Below are 27640 nucleotides of genomic sequence, written 5' to 3' on the forward strand. Positions count from 1 at the left end.
AATAGCATGAGAGAGCACAAGGACTGTCAGGCTATAAATGTGAAAGGCATAGCAGCAATGTATGTTAAAATCCAATTATTAGAGACGCCTCTGCCTGAATTAAGGTGCAAACAAGACCCTTTGACCAAAACCAATAGTTTTTGGATTTTACTTAACAGTAAATATGAGGTGGAGAGAGAAAGAGAGAGACAGAAAAGTTCCTATCAGGTGGCTTAGTTCACAGTCCAAATTCCAGGAATCCAGAGGCATATTCAGGAGGGTGGGCTTCAGTGGTTGCAGATGAGCAATTGCTTTAAGACTTTCATCTCTGTAGCGTGGGGAAGAACCAAAATCGAAGTGGGATTTACAACCTCCTCTGTTCCAGTCATTATCTTTGTTTTGATATCTCAGCTTCTAAGAGAGGTGACCTTTGCAAATGAAGAAATAAGGCATATACACAAGAGGAGAGGCAGTAAAAGATTTATGGTGGTACATGTATTTTCAAAACTTTAAAGGTTTCGTCATTCATTATCTTCTCAAGTTTCTCCTTCCAAGGGACAGACAGTTAAAGTGGGGCTTGTTTCTCTCTAATTTTAATAACAGCTGGAGACTGCATGGTGAAATACATGTTTGCAATAATAAGATAACTATACCAAAGGAGCTCATTGAGGCAGTGCTTGTGTCACATGTGAAAACCACATTGTAACTGGCAAGTAAGACCTTTTGTACAAAGCATAAGAGTATTTATTTTAAAACAAAATAAGTAAAGAGGGGAAAAAGTAGCTGAGGGTATTGTGTAACTGGTGCAATAGAGAAATTCTTGGGGAGTACTGAGTCTGCATGACAACATTTGCACAATAACCATAGGGTCACATTCTACGTGTGAGAGGCCTTGGTTATTCTATGTGAGAAAGGTCTTGAGCACTTGGATGAAGTTTTTGCATTGACCACTTGATTTGGTATCCACACTTCTAAATATTCCTATTTCTGGATGTTGTGGACTCAACAGACTGTTTCTGACTCAGCTCTGTTGGTGTTAGACTTGACAGACTTGGCATTGAGAGGCAACCTGGGGTTAGTGGAAATTCATACTGAGATGTTTGTGGGATGCCTTAAAAATATATATTCTGAAAGAGAAACAATACAACGTGCTATTCCAGCTCTGAGTGTTTATGTTTGTGATTTAGAGTCTGTGTGATAATGGACTGGGAAGTGGGCAGTATTATTTCTAATGAGATGTCAGTCCTAAAACGCTGCGTGCATTAGTGGAAACAAGTGGTATCCAGCTGATGAGCACTGCTGATGTTTTTCATCTCATTAAGCCTTGATTAAGTAACATGCATGTTACTTCATAAATACGTGGTAATTTTTGCTTGACCCCACATGTGGCTGGCTGGGGCAATACAGGAAATTCGATCTACTTAATCCCTTTTTCTCCCATGTTTTTTCCCCCACAGAGCCACACATTGTTCTCCAGCATTTCCACTCCAGAATATGAGTGGTCCTCTCCTCTCCCATGTAGTTTCTTGCCCTTTTGATGAAATTTGTGAGTGTACCCAAGCTATTCACTGTCCACTAATTCCTCCATCTGCCAGGAATATTTTCTGTCTGTTCTGGATATCATTTCTCTCTTCAAAGGCCTCTATGAACACTCTGTGTGTCCAATGTATATACATTGGATAATGTATATATATTTCTCCACAATGGTGTGCTTTTATAGTGGGATAAGCAAGTCCAGATGGCTGCTTTGTGTCAAAATCCCAGCTAGAATCAGCTGATCCTTACCTTTACATAGATTAAGTTAATGTATTGTTTTCTCAACTGCAGTTGACCTCAGCCAGCTTTGTTAAGATGATACCTATATAGCTGTTTCTCTTACTGCATCCTAGCTAAATCAGGTCTGTTGTTACGCTATCAAATAGACAACCTTTTCTTTGGCAATGGAAATATAATCTTTGACAGTAGAAGAACACCATCAGGTGGAGTGAGGGTGGCAAAGCTAGAAGCTTGTGTTCCTAAGGAGGGAGTAGAAAGTATCCCACTGGATTGTGTGTGTTGAAGGTTGGATGGCTTGGGGTATATATTTCTTCCCTTTTCTTTCCCCACCACCCTCAGACTGAATCTGGTTTCAGGAAAGTTTTCTTGTCAATTCTGTTTCTACATATATTTGTTCAGGTATTGTGACAGGTGTTGTGCATGAAGACAGAGTTTACATGGATGACTCTGGAGAAGCTACATACCAAGAACCTTTAGTAGACATTTGCCTGTCATCTTGATTATCTCTCAAAGTGTTCAAAAAAGTCTCTTCTGTGTCTGGATCTGTTTAAATTTCTTAAACACAATTTTACCCTCTTTGTGTGAGAAATTAATTCTTTTAGTTTGCATCTCTACAGTAGCTTGCAACTTGCTAATCTCTGGTTAGAACAGTAAAATGCTGTGGTAGTACTCTTCATGTTTATAAAAACAATAATGATTCATAGGGAGAATAAAACCCTCAAAACCCCCAAACCAACAATACTTTACCATATTAAGCAAGTACAAAATAGAAAGATTGGGATTAGCGGAACATAAACTAAGATGTTTGCATAATGTAATTGTTAATGGTAATTTTTATCACAGGAAGTCTTTGCTGTTTCTATTCAAAAATCACATAAAAGATATAGAAAATATAGCAGAAAGCATGTGTTGAAATTCTTGCCTAATGCCTGCATGTAGTATTATAACCATGACTTAAAATGTCATTTTTAAACAAATCAAAATAATTCATTTGGAGTTCACTTGACTTCACCTATATGCTAAGAAGCCAGTTTTAGAAAATGTAACTATTTTGCATAGTGCAGATTCTTACCTAAGGAAAAAAAAATCTCCTGCTGGTGATGTAAAGAATGTAAGAGCTGGCAGGTGGCTGACAGATATCATTCTGAAATATCTTATCCTGCCAAAAATCAATGGTGTGTTTAATTAGCACTTCACAGACAGCGTGCAAAATGATCTTCACTTAGGACAGTCCTTCCTCCCCTCTTTTTTTTTGATAGAATAGTTTTGAGAGTTGATTTTGAAAACATGGCTTGTGGTGCTGCTCAGGATACACCCAGAGGTAACTGGGGATGTGTTCTCCATCTGGCTCTGTGTGGGAATAGCCCTTTGAGGCCCTGGTCCAAGTGCAGAGTGTGTTGACATAACCCAAGTAAGAATAACAAATATTTAGATCATGTTAGACTAATACAGGACTTGCTGACTTGTAAAGAGAGGAGGTCAAGGCTAGGAAATGGAATCATTTCACTTTGATTCCCCTGAATTTAGTGAATTGTCAGATATTTCTAAGCATGCAATGCATCTGTAGAACAAATGTTCCTTTCAGTACAAATGTTCATACCTACACTTTCCTACTGGACTTAATTTTAATTTCTGCATTTTTTTGTGTTTTTTCACCCAGGTATTGGCAAAAGCAACAAAGAAAGAAGAGACTTCAATGACCTCTTGTTATAATGATGCTGCTGCTGCTCGAGGCCACAGGTGAGTACATGCAGCTGCCTTAGAGACTGTGAGGAAAGAGGAAATTGGTGCTTTGTTATCTCAGTATCTGATTTTGTTTGGTTATATTGCTGCTGGCTGAGGAGAATACACAATTTCCAGTGAGGGTGTCATAAGGAACAGAGGTAAGACAAATGGAAAGACTACTTCTAAGAACCACAGCAAATAAATGATGATGGGAAAGATCATAAACCAAATTAAGACTGAAAACAGTCTTTCAATAGTTAATGGAAGATTTTGGGGAAGAGGTAATGAAATACCTTAAAAGTGAAGGAGGAAAATGAGTTTATGACTTTTGTGAGAGAGGATGGAGTCCATAGAGGAATACAAAGTAAAAAAGCCACTATAGTTGAAGGGATTGGATAGGAATAGGATACCTCCTGCCATGTTTGAAATGGCTATGAACATTTATTTTTATTTTTAAAAGCTAAATTAAATTATATAACTGTGAGCAAGATGGAAGTGGGAGTCTAAAAGTGAATTTTAGCAGCATGATAGTCGCCAGATAGGAATGTTTTTTACTAAAAAGCTATTCACAAGCTAGCTCTACAGAACATGGACCTGCACTCAGAATTGAAGATGAGGCAGGGTTTTATAATACTAAACAACCAGCAAAATATGAGTTATAATGATGAGAAAGGGTCTATGAGAAGGAGGGATTTGGAATTCTTTTTAGGTTTACTTGTGCTTCCCTTCATAGCAAAGAATCACTGAGGTGTTGGTCAAGATATGAATTTCCCAGGAGACAAATATGAGGTATACACATGTCCTTGGGGTGATGGCAAGGTGAAGATATCTGCATTTCTTATCTCATGTTACCCTGGGCTGTCCTGAAAGTGGAAACCCCTTGAAATCCAAAAGGAGTTAGATAGGTTTGCTCAGGGATAATCTGAGTAAAGAGAGTGAGAAAATAAAATCACAGAAACCAGAAAAGCTGATATAATGCTAAAACACATGAAAGGGGCAGAGTGAATTTTATACAGACAATGATAGAACAAGGGGGTATGGTTTTGAGGGTAGGAAAGCACTGGAACAGATTGCCCAGAGAAGCTGTGGATACTCCATCCCTGGAAGTGTTCAGAGCCAGGCTGGATGAAGCTTTGAGCAATCTGGATCCTAGAAGGCCCACCTGATTAATTTGTGGTCTGATTAAAAATAAATACCTACATACAACAGCAGGAAAGCAGTCCACACCCATGGCAACATGGGATTTAATTCAAGGGAAAGGAGAGGTTTTCTTAATGAGCTGAATGCTGAGAGGATACACCTGTAGCAGACACCTGACCTTGTTTTATTCCTTCAGAAATTCTGAGGAGACAAAAAGGGGGTTATGAGGATTATCTGGGCTTGCCAGATTAGAAGATGAAGAAAAGGAGGAGAGAATGTTAATTAGGCAAATAGCAGTAGGTGAGACTAAAGAAGAAATAGTTATCATGGTGGAGGAGGAGTTGGTGGTGCTGGTGCACAGGGATTAGCACTATTCCCAGAGAGAGAGCCTGAGAGAACCTTGCTGATATTCAGGTAAGAAGAGCAGTAGTCGGTAAAGCTTTTTTAAACTGTTGGTTGTCTGCTGCTAAATATCTGTATTGTGTTACAGACCTTGATAATCTGCAGCAGTGTTTGCTCCTTGTGATCCTCTTCTACGCCATCGTTATTTTCTATCATTTCAGCAGAACTGAAATTAATTTTGGAAACTTTGAAAAAGTTTTGAAAAGAGAGCTGGATTGAGGTGGATGATGTGACTCAGGTCAGTGTGTGCTTATAGAGGCCCCAGTGCCTGAGCACTACCAGTGGGAAAAAGCTGGCTGATAGCAAAGAGCAGGCCACCCAGTCTGGGAGACTTGGAGAACCTTGGGAAGAGCCACCTGAAAAGCTGTGTTGGGACAGCATACATCAGGTGAGGAGGGACGGTTCTTTAGGAAAGTGGGATTCAGATTACAGAGCCTGTTTCCGGCAGCAGGTTCAGCAAGCCAGATTCATCCGCTTCCATCCAGCCCAGTGTGCAGTCAGAGGGCTGTGTTTTAATACTCCTTTGTAGCTAGTTATTCCTACTCCCAAGATGAGGTCAACTGGATTTATTGCTTACTGAGAGTGACACAAACACTTTGAGATGGAATAATTCTTTCTTTTTTAATGGCAAAGTCTATTGTGCATAGCTTTTCTGCTGTTATTCCTTGTGAGGATGAATATACTTCAGATGAGTTTGGCATTTAGTGCCATTTTCAGAGAGCTGTCAGAACAGCAGAGAGAAATCTTCTCTCATGTATTTTATAATACCTCATGTCATTCCTGTCAATAAAAATCAGCTCCTCTTCAGCCAGATGGTACCTGCTGCTTATCTTCTCCCTTAAATTCAAAGGGACAAGTTTTGGTGATTTCTGGTCTGACTCTAGAACTACATTTAAATGAGATCTACACTGCTATTTACAATAGATTTACTTTGATTTGTGAGTAGAATTAATGAGGGACCTGAAAATTGCCAAGGAGCTACAGGAAAGGCTTAAATGAATTTATGTAATACACTCTTGAGATTTACCCAGTGGTTTTTTCCCCTAGAGTCTGTGGTGCATAACTTTAACAGAGTATTAAACCATAAACCTCTCAATGTTCCTTGAGTTGCATTAAATATGTTGGGCTACTGCAGCTGAACAGAGGGGGATTTTCTATTTCTACAATTCTAGTCTCTGCTTGCAGGTGATCCATTTAAAGGGGGCTGTCAGTGGCCTCAAGTCAGGATGTGGCTGCTCTGGTTTTCCTTTCCTTTCAGCAGTCCTAACTCCCCTCTGTTTTACTTCATAGTTAATGGAAAGGGATTCCTTTGACTTCTGTGGAGCTTATCTGGATATGAATGGCGGAAAGAGGAAAGTCTTACATAAACCATGTTATGCCTGGATCCTTGGGATTTCTTTTGTGTTGTCAAATCTGTCAATCTTTGTGGTTTCTTTTCACCTGGCAAGAGCTACTCCAGGTACCCCTTTTGTGTGTTCTGATGTCATGCCACACGTTTCATTATTTGCTCCTGTATTACTTCACTTTTTCTTTGTGCTTTGTTATGATGTCCAACAGTACCAGTCAGGATTTAAACTTCAAAGAATTTAAGTAGAGATTTGAGGACAATCCTTATGCAGCAAAAGGGAGAAAATTCTCTCCATAAGCCAGATTTTACAAGAAGTCAAGGAATACAGGAATAAAAGGTCAATTGCCACAAGCAAAACTGAGAGACACCTTGAAGAAATATTAATAGGAAATGGCAAAATATTCTTCAGCTTTAGAAACCAAAAAGAGACTAGTTTGCTGTATGATGAAGGAGAGGGAAGCATAATTCAAGCATAGATAAGAGTTGAACTGAATGGTTTGTGCTGGGATTGAGCAGTCCTAGGATGGTAACCATTGAGCAAAGGCAAGCAGCTGTGAGGTTATAAAAATAGAAATTACCACTTTCTAGATGAGAACACAAAGAACTTAATCCTATCAAGTCAGGAGACCAGCTAATTTCCATCACACAATGCTGAAAGAGCTGGCACATGGAACTGCAGGACTCTGGCTGAGCATCTTTAATAAACCTTTGGGGAGAATGGATATGACTATGGAATAGCAAATGCAGTACCTTTATTTAGGAAGGGAGCAGAAGTGATGTGGGAAAGGACAGGCCATTAATCTCACCTCAGCTGCATGCAGGGCTTAGATCAAAGTCTGAAGGAAGGACTAATTAAGACACATGAGAAAATGGGCAATGGGATAAAGAGTGGCATGGCTTTACCATAAGTAAGCTAAAGGAAAGGCAGGCACAGCTTTTTTTTTTTTTTTTTTTTTTTTTTTTTTTTTTTTGTCTTAAAGGAAAGTGCTCAGAAATTTGAAAGGGCTTCCAAGCTTCTGCTCTTTGGAGAATATTCTTAAATATTTCTCCTTAGTGGCTCAGAGTTTACAGTGGCTTTGCTCAGCATTTCCCTCCAGACTTCCCTTAAGTTTCCTGCTGAATCAAATGATCTTCAGCAGTCATTTAAAGTACGGTTGTGGTTTCCTCCCTGCACTCCAGACACCAAAAGCTGGATATCATGCTGAGCCTTACTCTGATGTTGCAATAATTTACATGATTGTTTCTGCAGTATTTTATCTTTAATGTTCATTATTGATTTGTGCCTACAGATAAATGTGCTTTGAAAATAAGGGACAGCATGTACTGACCCAGTCAGAACATCAAAGAGAAATGTAATGGGGTGTAATTTTGCTTCTAAACAAAACCAAAACAATCAACATTTTTAAATGCTTTTAGAGCAATCTTCAATCTACATTGTTATGAACAATCAGTTGGCCTAGTAAACAAAGTGAGGAGATCATTGTTTATGTGAATTTTATGCAATTTAATTGTAGTATCTTAGAATTACATAGAATATCTTCACGCTTGTGGTACTTTTATGATTCCTGTACATCACAGAGAAACACCAGGGAAAGCTGAGTTGTGTCAGGTGAAGTGCTGACTCAGCCTGCTTCCACTCTTCAGTTCAGCTCAGATCTTTTCCACTTTGACTGGAGCATGGGTGAGGGTAGTGGATGTCACATCAAATCAGACCTGACTTTTCTGCTTCTTTAAATTGCTAGACCTGCATGCAACAGTCACCACACACACTGATAGAGATATGCAAAGTGGAAGAACTAAATGCTCTTTGAAAACTGCTGCAATCAGCAATATATGTTTAAAATATGTTTACTTAAAATGTCACTTTACACTTTTTGATCCCTGTGCATTTTGAGCTACTTAGGATATTGCTTCATCAGAGAATTTTAAGTTCACGATGCTCAGAGCCATTAAAGTTTTTGATCCTGAAGACATCTCTGATTAGCTGACCACCAAGAAATAGAATGGGTGTTGCTTGTAGGTAGGGGAAAATGTCATCAGTGACATTTACTGTCTACCTCATGAAACAGCAAGATTTCCTGGGAGGCTTCCATAAGGATTCAAAGTGGTGGTCATAGGTGCTGGGTAGGCCTGGCTTTTACATCTACCTCCTCTCCCTGGAGATGAAGTTTGTCAGAAAATATTGGACACCAAGGAACAGGAGCAGAACTAAGGCAATGGTCTTTGTGCCCCTTGATTAAAAAAACATGGCCACAAGGGAGAGAGGAACATGAAGTAAATATTGTCTTGTTCTCAGTGGAAGGCTATAGTCATACAGAAATTAGGTGGTAATTTAAGCTTCCCAATCATGTAGAATCATGGAGAATCTAGTAACAGAATCCTAGCAACAGGAAAGTTGTAATCTATACATGGTAGGGCATTTTCCCTTTTCTTGAGCTTCAGTGAACTGGTGGCAAATGTCTTTATTTTGTATTGTCCTTTATAACCTCCTGAAATACATTTCTGCCATTCCTGAACTCAGATTTTGAGTCCCATCTGTCTTGCTGAGAATGTTTCTTGTTATCAGATGCCTGCAGCAAAGCAAAAAAAGAATCTCTCCAATTTAGCCTTTAATAATTTCTGTCCATGGTACATCTTTGTTACATTTCTCCTATCTTTTAGACTCTGCTCTTATAGGCCTCATTCTGCTTCTCTCAAGATTGCATTTTGCTGATGAAGTAAAAGAATTAAAAAACAAAAGGATATTTCCTTATCTTCCAAAATTAGAAGAGGACAGAATCCATACCACTGCATGTACAGGAGAGCTTCAGAAAGCAGTTATTTTCCATACCTAGCGCAGCTGACTGTGTACTTCCAATATTAATCTGCTGTTCCTATTTTTCCTTTAGGTAGGCATAATTAGAAAATTTGCATCCTGGTAGAGTTAGTACACTCCAATTTACCTGGCCTGTGGAAATGTGTAATCACTCAGTTTGTATTCATTGATTTTTTCATTGTCTTCTTATTAAGGCTTAATTGTATTAACCTCCAAAGTCAATCTCAACACTTTCATTAAATTCAGATGTATGAAGATCTCTGAGACTGATGTAAATTTCAAGTCACTGTTTGCTTGCCACCTTCATTTTTACAGCCCTTTTATTAAGTCTAGACTTTATTGTCTTTTGATGCACGATGTTTTCTAAACCAGACTGAGAGCTAGGTGAAAATTCATATGTGAAGCAAGTCTTGCCTTGAGCTAAATTCTGACCAGACTTAAAAAAAAAATAGAATAGTAGCTAATGCTGTCTGTCATTGCAACTTACATGCTGATAAACTGAATATTGCCAGCTGGCCTCCAAATTCATTCTGACTTTAGAGATATTACTGATTTCAGCAATATGTAAAGAGAAGTATATCAATTGTTTAAGGTGAAAAAGGGATGAAGATACAGAATCACCTTTTGTGGTATTTTGACCCTGGCACCCACAGGGTTGCATGCTCACTTCACTCCCTCTCCCATCCCATCCCTGCAAGATGTGGGAGAAAATAGGGAGATTGAAAGTGAGAAAAACCATTGGACAAGATAAAAAGATTTTATAGGGGAAAGAAAGAGGGGAAAACCCTGAGAAGTAATGTGAGGGCAAGTATTCTATACCTACTGGGTCTATTGTCAAGGGCAGGCTTAAGAAGCAGGTATTTATGTAGTTCACATCTGTAACACTTCTGTCTCCAAGAATCCCCCTGGCATGTCAGAAAACACAGACTAGGTTCCTAAACCCAGTGAGCAGTAAAAAATGCCATTGCACATTTTGTTTTTAGATTGTGATTTTCCTTTCTGTGCTTCTACTAGCTTACTGTAGGCACTATTTCAGGTGTGTACACTTAAAACATTGAGGCCTCCTCAACAAAACATGCTCTGATTCACTTCATGGTGAACCTAATTAATTAGCTCTTTCTGCTCTGCTATGGGATAGCTGGGAGAAAGTTTGAGGTCTGTAGAATTCAAAATATCCCAAACCTTCATGAAACAATGTTAAAAAGACCCCTGTATGCCACAAACACGTGTACTTGACATTCTGGATCTGTAACCAGGGATATACAGCATGACTTTACAGAAGATCATCAGCTAAAAAATAAAGGGGCATTTAAATAATCCACATAGTTATCTTACAATTCAGTGCTAGATTAGTTTTATTAAATTACAGCTTTGTATACAGTCTACAAACCAAATAAGCCATCAAATTTAAGTAGTGAGGGAGATACAAGGATGAGTCAATTGGTAATTCCCTGGGTTGGTCCAGAATCTCATTGATGTGTCTGCCTGGGTGTGACAATCCACTGGTTTGAGATTCAAGCAAATTGTCTCAAATCACTATTGGAAAGATTTTTATTCTCACTGTCAGTCAGAGAGCAACTGACCCTTCCTATTCAGGAGACTGGGACAGTTGTCTTATCATCCATGTTGGCATAACCACATGTGAAATTCTCAGTAAAGTAGGGTTCGTTTTTTTTAAAAAATGCTCTGTCCATGATTCCGTATGTTACTGATCAGTATTGTGTCATAATCCATCACAATGAAATCAAGGCTTTTTTGCTAAGATACTGAATGCTCTATCACTTAGAAATTTTAACCCATTGACCTATTGACCACTTGACTGACTGTAAGTCCAGCATCAGTGGAGGAATGGTGACTTGTTGAATCCCCAGAGTCCCAATGGCTATTCTGAAACCAAATCACCCAATAGGATGTTCTGAATAAAAGTTATGTTATTCCATTCTGAAAACCTTGTTCCACTCTCCTTCAGGTTTCCTAGTGAGTGGATGGTAAAGCCAAAGGACTGCAAATTCAGAGCAGCCCCATGGATTTACAGAACTTTTCAAAGAAATTGAACTAGATTATTTCATGTGCTGTAATGAAAATTCTTCATCTGCCTCATGGCTAACACAACAGAGAATGTTTGCTTACTCACAGGCATTAATTCTGTTGAGTTACTATAAATGACACCTGAGGGGGAAGCTTCTATTACTGTAGTAATTGAAAGAGGATAATCAGGAAGCAGCAAGTGAATAAAGTTTGAGAATTGTCACATTCCTCTAAAAATGGCATAACCTGTTGCCAAAAGACTGATTCCTCGGAGATGAATCACATTCAGAGCTTGCTAGTTTCTCAAAGCTGAAACTATTATTGGCCACATTAACTACATTTAGAAAAAAAAAAAAAAGAAAGATAACTCAGAACTAGTTAGAAATATTCAGTAAATGTCTACAAAAGCTATTCTGTACTTCTTTGATTGTGTGCTTGTCTCCATAATGTAAGAAGTTCAGTGAAGCATAACTCACTCCATAAGCACCCTGGTCATTCCTTGGCACTCCTTAGGGAACAGCAGGGGCCTAAAAGAATGTAAATAAAACCTCAAGTTGCAGCCCTTCAGTCCAATTTCTCATGGGCTCACACCGCATTACGTGCATTAAGCCCTGTGTTTTACTGAGTCTGTTTTCAAATGGGTTCTGGGGCCCAGTCCTTTACAGCAGACAAGAAGGTCAAAAGGTTCCTCAAAAGCAACTGTTAATATTCTGTATTCTATGGATCTAAAAAATTTGCAAAAATCCATCCAGGGTCATTGATAGGTTTTCAAAATCATGACAAGCTTCCCTGAAATGAAAGAAAACAAGTTTGCAACATTTAAATACATTAAAGAAAGAGTTTTTGGTAGCTGACCAATCAGTCTGGCATCTGCCCCTGGACAAAGGAGTCTGTTACTATTGATTTGAAAGCATTGATAATTTAATGGCAATGTAATTAAACTTTGATAAGACTTACATTAAATCTGCACAGTTTTCTCATTAGGAATAAAAATAACACAAAATCAAATTGTTATACAATCTCTGGATGAAAAACAGCTAAGTGGTGTGCCCCAAACATGACCTGGAAACAGGAAGACATGGCTCCTGTCTGAAATCTTTCCTTTCTTTCTAGGATTAGCTTAGCAAAGGGTGTGTAACAGGTGTGAAGTTTAAAGCAGTGCAAGTGTCAGGAATATGGCAATTGCTGATGATGGGAATAACCTGGTTTGGTATACTGAAAAGAGCAAAGAAAGCTGTCTTTTAATGGGGAATTCTTCTGTGGAGGCAATGACAGGATGGAGGATTCTTTTCTGGCAAGTGACATTGGGGAAATCTTGAAACTGTTGTGGTTTCTCACCACTCAGATGAGAAATGAGGATGATGTTGTGACCCTGAGGCACTGGCTGATACCTGAGGAATTATGACACCTTTGGGGCACAGAAGGCTCCTTATCTATACATTTGGTACTTGTGCTCACTAATGAACTGGAGGGCAAATTAATACTGACCCAGCCAAGTCCAGTCGTGGGACCAGCTTAGACTTTCAGGATTTGACTTTCAGGAAAGCCTTACTGGCTTTTGGCCGTGCCACCAAATGTTTTTCTTGGCTGTGCCACCAAATGTCCTCCTCTGGGAGCAACAGATGCAGAATACACCAAATGATGAACAAAGAGTTGAAATTGTAGGGCTGTTTAGTCAGGCAGGGAGGAAAACACCTAAGTCAAAAGGCTGGGAGCTGAAGGTGACAAACTCAGAGGTGAAATAAAATACACGAACAGAGAATAGAATTAACTTTAGCTTGACATGCATGGTGGTTACCTGAGCACCATCTGGAATTTTAAAAAGGAAGAATGGGATTGCTCCTGAGAGTGCACAAGATAGTCCAAGCAGAATCCATTTCAACAGAGTCCCATGGCTTCCCTTATGCATGAAACCAGTCACAGACCACAGCATCCTGTCCTGGCACCATGATCTGTGGTAGCAACCTCAGAAGAAACCCAAACAAAACAAAAAACCCAACAAAAAACCAACAAAACAAAAAAATTCCAAAAAACAAAACAAACAAAAAAAAAACAAACAAAAAAAACTAACCCAAAAAACCCCCAAACAAGCCAAAACTGAAAAAGAAACAAAACAAACAAAGTATCCTATGGTTGTATGGCATAATACAACAACAGGGGTTAACACACCTTTGTGATCGTCCCAGGAAGGCGAACAAGCTTTAGCATATCAGAAAACATTCAAAATGCACTACACATGAAAAAGAAAGCTTCCACCTCTTGATTAGCCTCAGAAATCCTATCAATGGTGAATTATCAAAAGGTGAAAGTACAGCAAGAGGGCTTGCTTAATTTACATTCTTCTAATGGGTTCAGTTTAGAAGGTTAATACACAATATTAATCCCTGCCAGGCAATTGTCCTATCAGAGAGAATTATCAAATGTCAGAGGGGAATGCTTGTGAGAGGAAGGTCAAGAATTTATCATCCTTTCATTAAATAATTTGAATGAAAGCCAAAGAACAAGGAAGAGGTAGAAATTCAGAAGCTGCAATGGCAGCAAGATTAAAACTCGCTCTTTCAGAAGGATTACTGTTAAATTTTCACAGCAAATAGCAAGCTTGTGTGTTTTGTTGGTTTTGAAAACCCTGAGCTGCTTTCCCCAGTGTGATGACCTTTCCACTGTAATTTTCTTTTGAGTAAATTGATAATAAGAAAATAAGAGGGAAGATAATCCTGCCCTGATGTGCTCTGCCCAGCCACTGTCTTGTAGGTGCTCAAGATTCTGTTTGCAAATGAGACAGAAAAGTGCTTTTATTTCATGAAAACTCATGAGCTATTTAGCTTTAAATCAAGAGTTACAGCAAATTCCATTATTTCAGACCTTTGCATTGTGTGAATAATTATGTGTTCCTATGAGAATATGAAATCATTACTTGGTTAAGTGTTGTTTCTTAATTCATGGAGAGGTTTTCCTTTTTAAGCTTTTTTGCAAATAATGTTTTCCACATTTATTCTTGTCTTCCTTTTTCTCCCCTTCCATTTCCCAGTTTTCCTCATTGATCTTGCCTTCCTCTTTATTATCTCATTAAGAGAGTAGGATATATTTTGTCTAAGATGGGCTTAGAAAAGAGAAGGTACCTTCATATTTGAATTCTGTGGTTACTGAAATAAACAGATTAATTTCATCTGCCTGTAAAATTTCAGTGGTGTTTAGAGATTAAAAAAAATGCTAAACCCCTTTCCTTTGGAAATCAGGAAGTGGCCATTTTCCATATAAACTGCCCTAGGTTTGAACACATATACTGATTATAGCCTTAAATTGAAAATGCAACTCTGCCTAAAATATAGGCTGAGTCCTAGCAATTCTGGCAACAAACTCAGCCTCAGAATACTTACATTATTTTATATATTCTTCTTTGATTGGACCTTGATGCTATTTAAAGGAAAATAATTCCTCTTGTGCACAACCTCAGGGGAAGCTGGGGGTGACAGAATGTTTTATTAAGTGAACTAATGGAGCAGCTCTTTCTGCTAAACTTGTGTAACTCTAGAAATGCCATGTGCTGCTTGTTCACTTCTTCCCTAATCATTTTAGCAAGTCAAGAAAGGTCCCTCCCTTCTTTTAGGATGTTTTCCTACATCACCATCTTAAAGCCTCACTTGCTGCTAATTGCAGTGATTTCAAATATGTTGACACTAAAGCTTGGTCGGTGCTGACAGAATTCTGCAAGTATTTCCTTGACTTGGTGTCACATTTGCTTTGGTAGCATTCAGTCTCCTTGGAGATTTTCTTTCACAAGCAGACTTTTAATGGCATAAATGGGTGCAATGGGTCCAATACAAAGCAATGTATTTTGGGTAAATACTGCAAACTTCCTGGAAGCAAATTTCAAAATCAAAATGGTAAATATTATTTCTGTAAAGGTAGCTTAGGCAGAGTGCTGGACCTGTTGGTGTGGATGAAATAGCTTGTGAGTTTTCAACAGCACATGTGGGAGTTCAGGGAAACTGCCAATTTATACCAGCAAGAAGCCTGACTGCTAAGCCATATCCTTGAAACATCTGGGCATCATTACTTGAGATGTGCACACATTGTCCTTGGGGAAACAAGGAATTTGAGTGCCAAAATAAATGTACCGTGCTGCAGTTTAAAATACACACTGAACTGCTTTGCCATTCTGATCTGTCTTTCCTTTTGGAAGTTGCAGTGATCAGTTCACTAGTGAACTTTTGTGAAAAATAGTTTTCAAAAGATTCCTATCACTTTGTGTCTTCCAAAAATTTTCTGATGTTTCCCATGCAGGATTTTTATTGCCAGCCGTTCACACTGGAGAAGGTAACAGTAAGAAAATACAGTCATGGGTTTAAAAGGGAAGAAAGATACAGGTGAGGTGACAATAGGAAAGGAAGGAACTGATCCTTATTTCTAAAAATCCTTTGTTTTAAATAGGAAAGGGAATAAATGGATTTGTAGTTTTTGACTGGTAAATTTCAAACTTTTACATATGTACCATGAAATGTTGGTAAATTAGAATGTTATAAAATTGTGAAACCTACTCTTTTAATTGCAACTGCCTTTCTACCCCAGATCTCCATTAAGCTAAGCGTAGGAACAAGGCTAAGCATGGTAAATAAAATTACTTTTTTTCTTCCAATTCATCTTGAATATATATTGCAATGTTAGGGGGAAATGGGAATATTCGCCTTCTGCAGCATTTCATCTTGCACTGCTCTTTAGGCTCAATTTACTGAGTCCTGCTTTGATGAAGTTACGTAAAAAGAAATCAAAGGATAAAAATGTGCTGATAGACAACCTTGGAAAAACTATATTTCAAGCTTAAGGAAAGAGTAAACTGCTTTCTTATGGGTGCAAAATGTAAGATGTTGACAAATATCTATAAAGAATTCGAGGCAGAAGGAGGAGTTACATTCCTTTGGGATTCCTCAATCCCTGCTATTTAAAGTTTCCATGTGGTATTAGCCAAATATCTTAGATCAGTTTATTGCCAGTATGTACAGCTTTCCCCAAAGTATAAGAACTCAAACCACATGTAATGTTTGCAAGCAATTTAATGTTGCTCTGTGTGTATTCAGTGCCTTACAAGATGCAGTTAATTGTTTTAATCATTTATTTAGCATTACCTGATTAAACATGCAGATATATCACCATAATTAAGATGGTTCTGCTTTGAACTTGACACAGACCAGCAGTTTTTACCATGCTTGTAGGAAACTATCATTCTGGCGTTAAATGGTGTGAAACCCAGTCTGTGGATCCTTTAGACAACTCTCAAATGAAGAATGCTTCCGTTCTTTTTCTTCTCTTCTCTAAGTGAGGCGCAAAATTTTAGCCAGAGCCTCTTTGTTCTGGACATCATACCTTTAAAATATACATGACAGACAAAGTGTGGCAGAAGGGAAGAACTGTTTTAAGTAATTTAAGAGAAACTGGAGCTCAAAGATGTTAACTTTTCCCAAGATCAGACAGGAGGCTGGAACTATGAATCAAGGAATGGACCTTAAGGGCAAGATGTTCCTTCTGGATCGGTTTCCTTAAATATTGGAAGGAAAATGTTTGTGATCTCCAGATTTGACATAGCAGGGATAGTTCTTCCCTCACAAATCTCCATGGAAACTCACAGTACAGGTTGGACTGGAGGCTGCAAAGCAAAGGTAGTGCAGCTCTGCAAAGAATTGGCAAAGAATTTTCTGTGTGATAAAATTTCCTTAAAAGTGGATTAGGAGCTGTGAGCAAAGGAAGTGGTTTTGTCAAAGACCAAAGCCAGAACTTTGGCTGTTAGTGAAATGTAGGAGCAGTTTGGCACCTCTGTTCTAGGGTTATCAAATTGTAAAGGTGAAAAGTAGGACAAATCCAGAAGAAAAATCACTCCCAGAAAAACCCAAATTTGCTTACCTCATGTACTGAGTAGAACTGCTATTGAGTATGTAATTTATTCAGTATTTTTCTGCAGAAAAAGCAGAGGAAGTATTGACTGATACACTTTTCAAATGAGTACAGTATTTCCTACACAGAATGAAAGTTTTGGATGATAAAGGGGTTCTGGCAAACTTTCAGGTTTTTTTTTCTGGAGTTCTGGGAAGAGACTCAGCCTATTCTGGATGCAGTGACACCCAGAATTGCTGAAGTTCTTTTATGCCTATGATTTCAAGAAGGCATTGAGCATTGTGGTACTTTTTTTAAGAGACCGATGTTGGTTTTGTCTGCCCATGCATATCTTGATTTAAATTATAACTTTTAGATCCCAGGAAATACAGATTGGGGCCTTGTCTGTTCCAAACAGAGTGCTGAAACTTAATTTATTTTGAGTTGAAGGTGCTGCATTGTCAGTTCTACTGTGACTCAAAAAAAGTTTATTTTTTACTTCTATAAACTGCATTTTTTTTCTTCATTGTTATACTATTACCCTTATGTTCTGACCATAAAATAATTGACTAATGAAGTTTCACTTTAATTAATATATTTTGATTTATTATTTTATAGCTTAAGATATTTAGATTTCTTAAGATATTTCGATTTCTTATTTTCTTATATTTATTTGCTTTCTACAAGTTTACAGTTATGCTCTTTTAATGAGAAACATTGACTATAAATGACAATTTACATTCTCATAGGTTCTTTTGTATTTTAAGTTATGCCTAAAAATGCTCAGATGAGAAGTTCTGAATTTCCCCTCAAAGATAGACTTGATATTTATGCAGTGGTCCTGATTCTGTCATTATCTCTGTGTTAACTGCTTAATATTCCTGAATTTAAAATCCATACCTTCAAGTGGTTTTTTTGGAGGAATGGTGTCTTTGTACACAACAAAGCATGAACAAAATTTCACCTCTTATATAGGAAAGGGTTTTTTAATAAGTCAGATGTGAAATTTTCAGGTGGAAATCATGGTTTGCTTTTATTGAGAATTCTTTTGGGAACAAAGCATTACTAAGTGATAAATATGTCAGGAAAAAAAAGCAGAATCTTGGCTCTTATGGCCAAACCTTTAGGCATTTGACAGAAGTATTTTCCAGCCTGTAAATAAACTTTCTCCTGTCTCCTCCCTCTGGTCTTCCTGTCTCTTGAGACCTCTTACTATACAGTTACTCATTTCCAACAGAGGAGATTCCATTTGGAGCAGCTTCTCCGAGGACTTCAAAATCCCCTTTGTGAAAATCTTCTCCTTTCCGTTAGAGTTGGGTTAGTGTGGTTTTGTTTAGCATTGCAGCTGTTCATATTTCTCTTTATGGGACATTTCTTTGGCTTTGTTTTTCTGTCTCATGTTGTTTTTGTGGGAACTTGTCCAGAGTGGGAGTTGGAACAAATTAATTTTCCTGAAATGCAATTCTGGGAGGGCTGCACCAGATGAGAGAGAATATGAGAGGGTCTCCATTACTGTGTTTATAGCTACCTGTCACTATTGATCACTAACTAATCTTCCTAGAAGTATCATTTCAATTTTCCTTTTCAGGGTGGACTAAGCAGTGTTGCCAACACACATTTTTCTCTGTCAGACATCACAGTAAGCATGTGGAAGACAAAAAGTTTGAAAGCCATCTCCTCAGACTGCTGTTTAAAAAAGACTTTTGAATGACTCCATTGGAGGCGTCATGCTTACTGGCATTGAAAAATTAGAATTTTTGAAAGCAAGGGAGATGGATATTTTCTACCAACTTGTACTGAGCACCTACACATCCTGACAAGAAAACAGGTGAAAATTAAGTCAGAAAACATAGGCAAATGTATAGAGAGACTTGAGATTTGGAAGTGACATGTAAACAGTCTGTATTAAATGCCTAAAAGCAAAGGGCAACATCTTAAAAATCAGCGGGAGAAAGAGTGTGGGCCCATGTTTTGCCAGGGACAATTGTGGGACTTTCTGAACTCTGAATGTCTCTTCTGGTTTTGGTCCATGGGACATTTATTTCTATGTTTCTAGTGCTACAGGGAAATGCTGTCTGAGCATTTTTGGTGGAAGTTCAGTGGCCTCCTTTGTAGGATTCCATCCCAATCCTCACAAGAATGGATTTGATTTATCTGGGACATGGTTTATCACTGGGAGGGAGAGCTGAGCTCTCAAGTCCTGGGTGTTCACAGCCAGTTTGTTTGCACTTATTTATCAAGATTTTAGCAAGCCTGGTTGGATGATATTCCAGAGATGTTATAACACATGAAATTCTCTAGGAAGGATGGGAAAGAAAAGGTACTTCATCCAAGAAGCTGCTTGGGAGGGACTTCAAGAGCTGTGGGAGAAAGAGATTGCACTGAAATCTGTCTTGGAGGACGCAGCAGGCTCCAGACAGTGCAGCTCTGTTTTCATTTGTGAAAATCACAGAAAAGCCTCGGTCCTTCCTCATGTTCCCCCTGCTGTTAGAGCTTTCTGTGATTGGTTTTTGTAGGAACACCAGCTTGGATTTGCAAGGCTCTGTGGGGAAAGAGTAAAGGTGTCAGGCAGGCAAGCAGAAGGCACACCTACCCTTCAGGGCTTCCTACAGAAAGAGCTGCCCCTTCTGCTCTGCTCTCTCTGTAAGCAAAATAAAACAAAATAGGAACTTTGATGACACTGGGAGCCTCCAGGCAGGGAAAAGAGAATTCTTTGGTAAATAGCAGTAAATGCTACTTCAGTAGTAGCATTTCAAGAGGATGGTGCGTGTTCTGCACTCAAACTAAGAACATTTGGTTAATTTGGATGTCTGTCACTCCTGCACCTTCCTTCAGCCAGTATTTAGGTGAGAAGTGCATGTGCAGCACCTGGGGTCCAGCTGAGAGGTGCCAGGTTCCAAACCAAACTCCCCAGCTGCCTTCCAGTAAATGAGAATTAAATTCTATAGGTAAAAGAAATGCTGGCAATCTTTCCAAATATTTCATTCATATAGACATCCATTTCTATCTCAGGGTTGCGTATGTAAGAGCAAAGCAAGTCATGGGTTGGTAAAACCTGCCCTTAAAAACAAAGGAAATGCTGGAGGTGAAAGAAAAGAATCTGAAGCTTGTAGAGACAAAACAAATAACTTTTCACGCTATTAGAAATTATAGTAGATGCAGAGGTTATTTCAAAAGGAGAGGCCCACCTGTAAATTTGGAAATAAAAATTTGGAATAGGCAGTTTCTTTCCTAGTGCAAGAATAAAAGAGGGAGATGAGTGACAAGAGATCAAAGGGCACTTAGAGGATGTACAGAACGGATGAGGGAGAGGCAGGCAAGACAGAAAACAGGATCAAAGGACACTAATGATGAAGAAGCTCTGCTTGCTATCTCCCATAAAGAAACACAGTGAGTCAGCAGAAGTTCAGAGGGTATTAAAAGGAAAAATCTAAAAGGAGATCACATTAGAAGCAAGCTCCATGTATTTCTTGCCCATCAGGAGAGGTATTAATAAAGGGACATGAGCAACGTTCATGCACAAGTTTTTTTAAGTGCAGGGGCCTTTGGCTTTCAAACTATGGATTTAAAAGCCTTGAAGAGAGCAGTCTGAAAAAAAGTAAAGCAGCCAGCACATTAATTGACAGTCCCATTACAGGGCTTGGTGGAGCCTTGTCTGGAGAGCTTTGAATTCAGTTATGTTCCCAGCTAATGCCCTGTTGTCATTAAATACAAACAGTGCATGTATTTATTTTCTGTTCTTTTGTTTTCCTCTGAGGCAATGACAGAAATATTACTCTTGTCTACTTATAGACAAGAGTAATATTGTCTAGGTAGTAAAGCTACTTCCCACAAGTCTATTGATGAGCTAGGGGATGTGCCAGGGAAAAGGAGCTTCCAACTGTACTCTGGAAACACACTTAATTAAGGATATCAAAGACATGATTAGAATAATTAGGAGATTGCTCAGTATAATATTTGGCACTGAAGCAATTCCTGATTGTCATCCATTGGCCCCAGAGGACTCTCTGCATAGGAAGGCAGCCTCCTTCCTGCTGTTTTTGAGAGGCCTGTTTGTGTTTGGGTCAGTGAGTGACACTTGCAGGGCTGTTCTGCAAATCCAGCAGAAAGCTGGGAGTCCAACCCACACCTGAGACTGGAAAGAGAGGAGAGAAATGAACCATTTTGGAAAAATCACAGTTGTACCTTACGTGTAGTCTACAAGGAACATTGTAGGGAAGTATTAATGATTACCTCTGGAATAGGGAAAGGAAAAAACCCACATGATAATTCTTCCCTGAAACACAGATTCTGGTGTCTTTACATTAATCTCCACCTCCATCTACAGGCCATGCAGGCAGTGTGGTGTGTCAGGAGAGAGGACACTTTTCAAGAAATTAATTGCACTGTTCCTTGAAATAAAATGCGTTTTCTAAAACCCTGGGAGATCGATGGGAGAGGTGTTTCTGCAAACATGTAAAAATCCCTGTACAGGGTTTCTCTTTTTCAGTGTGTGTATGCCACAGATTGTCACAGGGGAGGCAGTTACAGCAGTTTGGGGAACTTACACTGCAGGGCGCTGGGTCAGGTCTTGTAGCTGAGGATCTGCTTGTATCTCTTGTACTAAATCCTCCTAAATATTTTTAGATTTGCTTCAATGAGTGAAACTTGCTCCTTGTCTAGCTATTTGTAGAATAGGTGTGGTTAATCAAGAGCCCTTTCTGCACAGTCCCACATCTTCATGCTGCTGTTTCTCTGTCTATGCCCTGAGGAATTCCTCCAATATGCTGAATATAATCATTGGGCCTTCTGTCATTATTGCTTTCTGTTCAATTTCTTGTAGCTGGCTTGCTCTTTGCTACTACCCCAGATTTTTGCTTGCTCTCTATTTCTTGGTGAATACAATATGGAATGAAAACAGTTTAAACAAGACCTAGAAATACATAACTTCCTTAGCAATTCTGCTCTTTTATCTCTCTCAATATTAATGCAATTGGGCTCCCTCCTTTTATTCCCGATCAGTGTCCTGCTGCTCTTACATGTCATTTTCCATATGTGCTTAAATGAATTACTTTCTGATTTCCTGATTGTACTGTCTTTTCTCTAGTAAATTCTGCAACTGTTTCAGTAAACTTTCCTATTACAATATTGTATTCCATTTTGCCATCTCTTTTCATAGTCATGAGAGAAACTTCCTCCTCTGTTTTCTGTAGCAAGCCTAAGATTATATTTCTATCATCCAAGTCTCCCATACCTAGGACTCTTGGCAGGTTGAAACTGCCAAATTTTGAATGTTTATTTAATGATTTATTTAGAATAGAACAATTTCTATTTAACAATTCAGATTTATAAAAGCATATTCTGAAACTGAGAAAATTTTAGTAACTTAAAAACTTATTTTTCTGTTGAATTGTGTTGTCCTGTTTGTGGATCCTTGTTGTGTGGTGATCCTTGAGAGATGGCAGGATGCACTTTGCATGTCTATGTGATTTTGAAGTGAATTAACCTTTCTGAATAAAAATTTTGATTTGGATAAAAATTTAATTTTAAGATCTTGAAATTTTAGCCCGCTTTTAGCACCATGAGACAGTAATGAGAATGAGAATGAAGACAAAAACTTGAAAGATATTGATGTGTCCAGTCTAATCACTGTTGATGTCCTCGGTCCATTTCTGCTGGTCAGAACCATGTGTGGAAGAAAAATCAGTCAAGTAGTAGAAAATAACTCCAGTTATTTTAACAGAAAAATATTTATTGCTGCTGTGAGAAAAGAAAACCTGACACATGATCTGGTGAAATTAGAAAAATACATTTAGCCAGGTTCTCAGCTGGAAGGCCAGAAGGAAATGGGGATAGACCAGTTGACACTGCCTGAGGATCCAGCCTTGGAATGAGGCAACATAAAGGGAAAAAATGTACACTCTGCAGCTAAAGTAGAGGTTGATAAAGTGAGAACAGAGGGAAAGTAATAGTGCCAGTGCTACAAAAGAGATTTAATAGGGGTTTGAAACTGAACTCCACAGTTATTGATAACACATCATCAGCCTGAGGTGCTTTTTCATTATGGCCCAGCTGGTTAGAGGAAAGAGCATGAAGAGATTGAGGAAGGCATTTTTAGCAGTGGCCCATGAAAAATAGGGCTAATGCAGCATTCCCTAAACAAACAATGGCTTCTGAGATACAAGAAAAATGAGTTGGAATGGAAGAAACTTCACCCTGATAAGACACATTTCAAACCAAACTAAACACTGAGATATAATGATAATAAGCCACACATTTTCCCAATATATAAATCTGAACCCTTTGAGTAAATTTTTCTCCTTCCCTGTTTTATTTCCCTCCTTAGCCTTTATTCACACATTTTTACTTAGATCATAAACAGCTGGTGTAGAAAAGGTATATTTGGATATTAGTAGAAACAACCAAGGTAATAAAAATTATTTAAAATTTAGAAAAAAAATCCCAATCACGTATGCCTTGAAACTGGAGAAAAATTATGTATTAGCCAGTTACGTCTTCTTTTCTATTTGTAAGAGCTATTAAATCAGGGCAGAAAGAATAAATGGGTTTATCTTGGTGGAAGCCTCACAGATTGATATTTTAGAGCTGTATGTCTGAGCACTGGGGTTTTCACTTGGAGTATCAATGTTTTCCATCTTTTCCAGAGCTTCTCCTGGAGTAACAAACCTCTTACAATGAAGGGACTTTTACCTTTTCAAATCATTGAGGGGGGGGGGGGGATTTTCCTCTCTTCTTGGTTTTAGTCTCAAAGTCAAATGTTTACAAGTTCACAGCTTTAGGAAGTGACATTGCAAACTGGATTATTTAAAATTCTTGAAGCTGGATGATGTCAAAGTGCACTGATAGATCAGACCACCTTCACCTGCTAGTTCAGTTTGAATGGAATTTGTTAGATCCTAGATTACATCTAAACCCAGCACAGACGCTCTAATTAAACCCACTCAAGTTAGCCTGGGGACCAGAAACAGTGAGAAGTATCTTTTCTACCTGTTTTCCAAAATGCTGATTGGTTTACATCTGATTATCGTACCTTAATATAATATTGCAATTTGTAAGATGAGTGACAGGTAAACCAAAGAGAATTGTTTGCATTCATATCATTATTTGAATGAGAAGTTTCAGACTCTTCTTCTCCATCCTCAGAAAATTTTCAGTCTTGCAACTTAACAGTAAGGAAAGTAGAACTGCCAAAACATTAAAAAAATTCCCCAACCAAACCACTCCAAAACTAATCAGTCAGAGCTCAATTTAAAGGCTATTTATTAAGTATTTATGGAACAAAAGCAAACAGAGATGTGTAAGAAATTTTGAGAGACTGGTTTGCTAAGCTGGTAGAAAATTTCATTCCTAAAGCTCTACCCTTTTGGAGAAAAATAGGATTGTAGGCCTCATCTTCAGATTATTTGGATGTAGCCCTAACTCTGGAATATCTGTGGCTTGCTAATAATCTCTGTACTTGTCTACTACATCTGTTTGCAGAGAGTAGAATTTTGTGTGCCCAGTAATTTGTCATTACACAGTGAGGAGAGAGCTCTGTAGACACTGTAGTAACTGCAATGATTGTAATTATTATGTAAACCCATAAATATATCAAATAAACTGTTTGATGGTCCTCCTTTTCACTGTGTTCAATGTAAAAAGAAAAATGAAATTACTTTCTGGTGATTGGAGTAACAAGTGCTCTAACAACCCCAATATGTGCTTAATGTATCACGTAAACTTTGTGATGATATATATTCTGGAATTGGATGAAAATACTGCAAAACAGTATGCAAAGGAGCTATCTTTTACATCAGATGAAAGAAAAAAGGCTGGCATTTTATAGCTATCTGGCTTTGGAGTGTATGATTGCTTGTTATTTTTACCACTGAATCACCTCATCACTGAATGACCTTTTTCAGGTCACAACATAATATCCACATGACAGTATCTAACATCAGTTTTGTCCTTATAGTGAATAATTTACAAGTTAGAAGTGTAATTTCAGTGAATACCAGACAAGCCCTCTATTGGTTTTGGGATAGAGGTTAAAAAACTTGCCTGGCACTTATAGCAATGTCTTATTCCATGAAAAGGTTCACCCTGATCTGAGTAACTCCTGTCTTCTGATTAATATTCTGCCTATCTTATGTTGTCTGTAAGTGGATTTTTGGCTTGTCATGTTGTTCTGTTGGCCTATTTGTTGTAAATAATCTCCTACTTTTTTGCAATGGACTAGTAATTATTCAGGGCTTTATGAAATCCAGTTCTTTTTACTGTAACACCTATAAAGCTGATTCCAGAATATTTATTCACGCCAATGAAAATTTTAATACTTTAGAGCACTTATTCCAATTGTATATTAATTGTTAATGTCATTTACTAGAACATAGTTGCTCTGCAGATGATCCTGCTCACTGAAGTGCTAGAATATACTGATTTTCTTTAGAATAGTAGATACTGCCAAGAATTTGCTTTTTTCTTTACTATTCCTACTGTGAGCTGCACTGTGAGCCCATCTGTCCTGTTGGATCTGGTAGATCTATTGTTAAAACCACCACTGTAAGTCCAGTGGGGTTTAAATATTTTTTCACATACTCAAGTAGTGTTGCTGACACCCGAAGAGTTCTGGTGACCTTTGGCATGACAGAAATTTGTTGAGTACTACTTGTCCTGCACTTAGCAAGTGTGAAGACCCTCACATTTTATCTTTGTATGCAGTTATTTGAGGCCTTAGGACAACTTTCTGCAGTTTATTTTCTATTGCCTGTTATAGGCCCTTTCTCTGCTCTTGCAATCACAGATTCCCTTCTTCTGATGTCCTTCCTTGGAGAGAGGAAGAAATGGCTTTCAGAAGACAAGCCAGCTGACAAGAGGTGGGATTATAAAACAGTCACAGGCAAGGCTGTTGGAAAGAAGAGTGCCTTGGTGAGGGCAGAGGGAGTAATGACTGATCTTTGTGGGAATCCAGTGCACTTTGTAGTGGCTCTGGATTAATGCAGCCAAATCTGTACTGGTTCTCATCATCCATGTGCTCTGCTGCCTGAGGAATACTCCACTATTAACTGTCTTCCACATGGATCAACTGAGATGCAAATCAGCCGTTTTCCTCTAAAGTAATGCCAGTAATGATACATAATGAGAGACAGAGCAGCAGAACCAAAGTTTGATGCTTGCCCAGTTTCCCTCTTGCCCTGCTGTTCTTCCTAGGGTTTGGATGCTCTTTCCTTCTGCTCTGCACATCCACTTTTGCAAATGGGCAGCGCCTCCCTTCAGGGACATGCAGGGAAGGCTAGCAAGTCCTGCCTGCCTCTTCTGTCACCCAGCAAGGCCTCTGTTCTACTGAGCCCATGTGCAGTTTGACAGGAACAGGTGAGAGACAGCCTCTTTGCTCTTAAGACAGGAATAAAGTCATGCTGTGTTTCACTTGTTGTGTTTTTCACCCCAAGAGATTATGCAGAATACTTTCCACAACACTTTCATGTTTTGGAATTTTAGGATCAATGGGTCTCTGGCTATTTCTAAAATAGATTGAACAAGAGCAGACTCACGAATTGTCCATGAAATAAAAATAGATGTGAATGATTGTTATTTGGAGGAGTCTGTTGGGATTCAGAGAAGAGCTAGGAATGTGAACATGCAAGCTGAAGAGGAAAAGACTTTCTTGGTTTTGTTATAAAATAGATTGTAGAAAGGATTTCTGCTACAACTGCATATGCATTCATATAGGAAGTTCCACTTGTCTTTCTCAACCTATTGCCTGTATCCTCATCTACTGATTTTCCACAGTATTTTTCACTACACCAATCAGATGAGTTTTAATTTTGTTTCTGAAATGACTTTAAATATGTTCTAGCAAGGTTTTAATCTATTACCTTACTTTATGCATTATTGTGTACTTTTGCCTTCTCCATACTTTTACCAGGCCATAGTCTGCAGCCTCCTAACCCAAGCTTGACTGCAGGTTAGCTCAGTTCAAATTTTAAAAGATGATACTTCCAATCACAGCCTGCAGAGAGATAATGCTGGGGCTGCCACAGGGACCCAGCACCATTCTGTCCTTGCTCTCCTTTCCTGAGGCATGTCCCAGTGCTGGTGGCACAAAGGTGGCTCAACTTTCATGTGCTCCTTCATGCAAGCAGCTGTTAAAACCATGCTAGGAGGCATTATAAAATAATAATGAATAATAATGGTCCCAGGAGCAGCGTGCCCCCTCCATAGCCTCAGCTAGAAGGCAGGATAAATTGTAGTACATTCTAGTTAGGGATTTAAAGTCAGTGGAGGATATGAGAGAGCACCACTCCATTCAGGTTCTTCCCATATGGATGCCTGCAAAGCTGTGGCTCTGCTGACTCACCTGTTTAACAGGGGCCTTGCCTGCCAAGAGCACTCCCTGATAAACTGGGTATGTGCTCTGTAATCACGGTGTGGGAAGAAAGCGAGCACATGTCTCTCTGATGCTAATGGAAAATCTTTTATTGGAAAGAAATTGGCATAGTCAGAGAAGCTCTCATGGACACCTGAGGGCAATTACTGGCTGGACTCATCAATATCTAAAGATATCTGCAAGTGTAAAGAGCTGT

The 27640-nt window shown here is 38.6% G+C and overlaps 1 long non-coding RNA gene across 1 annotated transcript in view; it reads left to right on the forward strand.

Annotated features, from left to right (window-relative positions):
• Nucleotides 1-3399: 3399 nt before the first annotated feature.
• Nucleotides 3400-27640, forward strand: part of LOC115494476 (uncharacterized) — a 46525-nt gene continuing 22284 nt past the window's right edge. Inside the window, exon 1 of the long non-coding RNA XR_012055250.1 lies at nucleotides 3400-3495. This is a non-coding gene — a long non-coding RNA (uncharacterized lncRNA). The remainder of the gene's footprint in view (nucleotides 3496-27640) is intronic.

Source organism: Taeniopygia guttata, chromosome 3, assembly GCF_048771995.1.
Source record: "Taeniopygia guttata chromosome 3, bTaeGut7.mat, whole genome shotgun sequence".
Lineage (NCBI taxonomy): Eukaryota > Metazoa > Chordata > Aves > Passeriformes > Estrildidae > Taeniopygia > Taeniopygia guttata.